General features: G+C 47.8%; 1 non-coding gene across 1 annotated transcript; it reads right to left on the bottom strand.

The window, feature by feature from the left end:
- Positions 1-4616: 4616 nt before the first annotated feature.
- On the bottom strand, positions 4617-4693 carry TRNAS-CGA (transfer RNA serine (anticodon CGA)). Its single transcript has one exon. It is a non-coding gene; the product is annotated as a tRNA-Ser (tRNA).
- Positions 4694-5186: the final 493 nt, after the last annotated feature.

The following is a 5186-nucleotide window of genomic DNA, read 5'->3' as shown; positions in this document are numbered from 1 at the left end:
CATCTGAGTTACGGCGACGGCTGTCTAATCTGCTGCTTTCGTGGGTATTTATGTTTTGCGTGCAAGCGAACCTTGAGAGTGTTCACCAGCGCCACCCTCATCCCTAGCGGTGGACGTATCACGTCCTGTAATACCGCAAGTGTGACGTAGAAGGTCATCTAACGGCGAGGGCGGAAACTGTGCGAGAGCCCTCTTATGCTACCTATGGCATCAAGACTGCCAGAACCGAGACCCCCTTTAAGCTATTAGCAGACAAGGCAAATGAAGTGAGGGGCTCGTTTGACAAACATATTAAGGAAACCAACAGTCACCGAAATCAAGGTGCATAGGGGAATGCTTCTTTTTTTATATCTACTGCCAATCAATTAGTTTTTTAAAGAAAATTACTTATAAATCAGCAGAAAAAAACCATGCCGAAGGTGGGATCCGAGCCCACGACCTCCGAATATCGCGTCCGGTGCTCTTACCAACTGAGCTACGGTGACGGCTGTCTAATCTGCTGCTTTCGTGGGTATTTATGTTTTGCGTGTAAGCGAACCTTGAGAGTGATCACCCGCGCCACCCTCGAACACAGCGGTGGACGTAGCACGTCCTGTAATACCGCAAGTGTGACGTAGAACGTCATCTAACGGCGAGGGCGGAAACTGTGCGAGAGCCCTCTTATGCTACCTATGGCATCAAGACTGCCTGAACCGAGACCCCCGTTAAGCTATTAGCAGACAAGGCAAATGAAGTGAGGGGCTCGTTTGACAAACATATGAAGGAAGCCAACAGTCACAGAAATCAAGGTGCATAGAGGAATGCTTTTTTTATATCTAGTGCCAATCATTTAGTTTTTTTAAAGAAAATTACTTATAAAGCAGCTGAAAAAACAACCATCCCGCCGGTGGGATTCGAACCCACGACCTCCGAATATCGCGTCCGCTGCGCTTACCAACTGAGCTACGGCGACGGCTGTCTAATCTGCTGCTATCGTGGGTATTTATGTTTTGCGTGTAAGCGAACCTTGAGAGTGTTCACCAGCGCCACCCTCGTCCATAGCGGTGGTCGTAGCACGTCCTGTAATACCGCAAGTGTGACATAGAACATCATCTAACGGCGTGGGCGGAAACAGTGGGAGAGCCCTCTTATGCTACCTATGGCATCAAGACTGCCAGAACCGAGACCCCCGTTAAGCTATTAGCAGGCAAGGCAAATGAGGTGATCGGCTCGTTTGACAAACATATTAAGGAAGCCAACAGTCACCGAAATCAAGGTGCATAGTGGAATGTTTCTTTTTTAATATCTAGTGCCAATCAATTAGTTTTTTCGTAAATTGCTTATAAAGCTGCAGAAGAAACAACCATGCCGCCGGTGGGATCCGAACTTACGACCTCCGAATATGGCGTCCGGTGCGCTTACCATCTGAGTTACGGCGACGGCTGTCTAATCTGCTGCTTTCGTGGGTATTTATGTTTTGCGTGCAAGCGAACCTTGAGAGTGTTCACCAGCGCCACCCTCATCCCTAGCGGTGGACGTAGCACGTCCTGTAATACCGCAAGTGTGACGTAGAAGGTCATCTAACGGCGAGGGCGGAAACTGTGCGAGAGCCCTCTTATGCTACCTATGGCATCAAGACTGCCAGAACCGAGACCCCCTTTAAGCTATTAGCAGACAAGGCAAATGAAGTGAGGGGCTCGTTTGACAAACATATTAAGGAAACCAACAGTCACCGAAATCAAGGTGCATAGGGGAATGCTTCTTTTTTTATATCTACTGCCAATCAATTAGTTTTTTAAAGAAAATTACTTATAAATCAGCAGAAAAAAACCATGCCGAAGGTGGGATCCGAACCCACGGCCTCAGAATATCGCGTCCGGTGCTTTACCAACTGAGCTACGGCGACGGCTGTCTAGTTTGCTGATTTCTTGGGTATTTATGTTTTGCGTGTAAGCGAACCTTGAGAGTGTTCACCCGCGCCACCCTCGTCCATAGCGGTGGACGTAGCACATCCTGTAATACCGCAAGTGTGATGTAGGACGTCATCTAACGGCGAGGGCGGAAACTGTGCGAGAGCCCTCTTATGCTACCTATGGCATCAAGACTGCCAGATCCGAGACCCCCTTTAAGCTATTAGCAGACAAGGGAAATGAAGTGAGGGGCTCGTTTGACAAACATAATAAGGAAACCAACAGTCACCGAAATCAAGGTGCATAGGGGAATGCTTCTTTTTTTATATCTACTGCCAATCAATTAGTTTTTTAAAGAAAATACTTATAAAGCAGCAGAAAAAACAACCATGCCGAAGGTGGGATCCGAGCCCACGACCTCCGAATATCGCGTCCGGTGCTCTTACCAACTGAGCTACGGTGACGGCTGTCTAATCTGCTGCTTTCGTGGGTATTTATGTTTTGCGTGTAAGCGAACCTTGAGAGTGTTCACCCGCGCCACCCTCGAACATATCGGTGGACGTAGCACGTCCTGTAATACCGCAAGTGTGACGTAGAACGTCAACTAACGGCGAGGGCGGAAACTGTGCGAGAGCCCTCTTATGCTACCTATGGCATCAAGACTGCCTGAACCGAGACCCCCGTTAAGCTATTAGCAGACAAGGCAAATGAAGTGAGGGGCTCGTTTGACAAACATATGAAGGAAGCCAACAGTCACAGAAATCAAGGTGCATAGAGGAATGCTTTTTTTATATCTAGTGCCAATCAATTAGTTTTTTTAAAGAAAATTACTTATAAAGCAGCAGAAAAAACAACCACGCCGGCGGTAGGATCGAACCCACGACCTCCGAATATCGCGTCGGGTGCTCTTACCAACTGAGCTACCGTGACGGCTGTCTAGTCTGCTGCTTTTGTGGGTATTTATGTTTTGCGTGTAAGCGAACCTTGAGAGTGTTCACCCGCGCCACCCTCGAACATATCGGTGGACGTAGCACGTCCTGTAATACCGCAAGTGTGACATAGAACATCATCTAACGGCGAGGGCGGAAACTGTGCGAGAGCCCTCTTATGCTACTTATGGCATCAAGACTGCCTGAACCGAGACCCCCGTTAAGCTATTAGCAGACAAGGCAAATGAAGTGAGGGGCTCGTTTGACAAACATATGAAGGAAGCCAACAGTCACAGAAATCAAGGTGCATAGAGGAATGCTTTTTTTTTTATATCTAGTGCCAATCAATTAGTTTTTTTAAAGAAAATTACTTATAAAGCAGCAGAAAAAACAACCACGCCGGCGGTAGGATCGAACCCACGACCTCCGAATATCGCGTCGGGTGCTCTTACCAACTGAGCTACCGTGACGGCTGTCTAGTCTGCTGCTTTTGTGGGTATTTATGTTTTGCGTGTAAGCGAACCTTGAGAGTGTTCACCCGCGCCACCCTCGAACATATCGGTGGACGTAGCACGTCCTGTAATACCGCAAGTGTGACATAGAACATCATCTAACGGCGAGGGCGGAAACTGTGCGAGAGCCCTCTTATGCTACTTATGGCATCAAGACTGCCTGAACCGAGACCCCCGTTAAGCTATTAGCAGACAAGGCAAATGAAGTGAGGGGCTCGTTTGACAAACATATGAAGGAAGCCAACAGTCACCGAAATCAAGGTGCATAGGGGAATGCTTCTTTTTTTATATCTAGTGCCAATCAATTAGCTTTTTTTAAAGAAAATTAGTTATAGAACAGCAGAAAAAACAACCATGCCACCGGTGGGATTCGAGCCCACGACCTCCGAATATCGCCTCTGGTGCTCTTACCAACTGAGCTACGGCGACGGCTGTCTAATCTGCTGCTTTCGTGGGTATTTATGTTTTGCGTGTAAGCGAACCTTGAGAGTGTTCACCAGCGCCACCCTCGTGCATAGCGGTGGACGTAGCACGTCCTGTAATACCGCAAGTGTGACATAGAACATCATCTAACGGCGAGGGCGGAAACTGTGCGAGAGCCCTCTTATGCTACCTATGGCATCAAGACTGCCTGAACCGAGACCGCCGTTAAGCTATTAGCAGACAAGGCAAATGAAGTGAGGGGCTCGTTTGACAAACATATGAGGGAAGCCAACAGTCACCGAAATCAAGGTGCATAGAGGAATGTTTCTTTTTTATATCTAGTGCCAATCAATTAGTTTTTTTAAAGAAAATTACTTATAAAGCAGCTGAAAAAACAACCATGCCGCCGGTGGGATCCGAACCCACGACCTCCGAATATCGCGTCCGGTGCGCTTACCAACTGAGCTACGGCGACGGCTGTCTAATCTGCTGCTTTCGTGGGTATTTATGTTTTGCGTGTAAGCGAACCTTGAGAGTGTTCACAAGCGCCACCCTCGTCCTTAGCGGTGGACGTAGCACGTCCTGTAATACCGCAAGTGTGACGTAGAACGTCATCTAACGGCGAGGGCGGAAACTGTGCTAGAGCCCTCTTATGCTACCTATGGCATCAAGACTTCAAGATCCGAGACCCCCTTTAAGCTATTAGCAGACAAGGGAAATGAAGTGAGGGGCTCGTTTGACAAACATATTAAGGAAGCCAACAGTCACAGAAATCAAGGTGCATAGAGGAATGCTTTTTTTATATCTAGTGCCAATCAATTAGTTTTTGAAAATTACTTATAAAGCATCAGAAAAAACAACCATGCCGCCGGTGGGATTCGAACCCACGACCTCCGAATATCGCGTCCGGTGCTCTTACCAACTGAGCTACGTCGACGGCTGTCTAATCTGCTGCTTTCGTGGGTATTTATGTTTTGCGTGTAAGCGAACCTTGAGACTGTTCACCAGTGCCACCCTCGTTCATAGCGGTGGACGTAGCACGTCCTCTAATACCGCAAGTGTGACGTAGAACGTCATCTAACGGCGAGGGCGGAAACTGTGCGAGAGCCCTCTTATGCTACCTATGGCATCGAGACTGCCAGATCCGAGACCCCCTTTAGGCTATTAGCAGACAAGGGAAATGAAGTGAGGGGCTCGTTTGACAAACATAATAAGGAAACCAACAGTCACCGAAATCAAGGTGCATAGGGGAATGCTTCTTTTTTTATATCTACTGCCAATCAATTAGTTTTTTAAAGAAAATACTTATAAAGCAGCAGAAAAAACAACCATGCCGAAGGTGGGATCCGAGCCCACGACCTCCGAATATCGCGTCCGGTGCTCTTACCAACTGAGCTACGGTGACGGCTGTCTAATCTGCTGCTTTCGTGGGT

Source organism: Amblyomma americanum, chromosome 3 (assembly GCF_052857255.1).
Source record: "Amblyomma americanum isolate KBUSLIRL-KWMA chromosome 3, ASM5285725v1, whole genome shotgun sequence".
Classification (NCBI taxonomy): Eukaryota; Metazoa; Arthropoda; class Arachnida; order Ixodida; family Ixodidae; genus Amblyomma; species Amblyomma americanum.
This window is presented reverse-complemented; position numbering and strand designations above follow the sequence as displayed.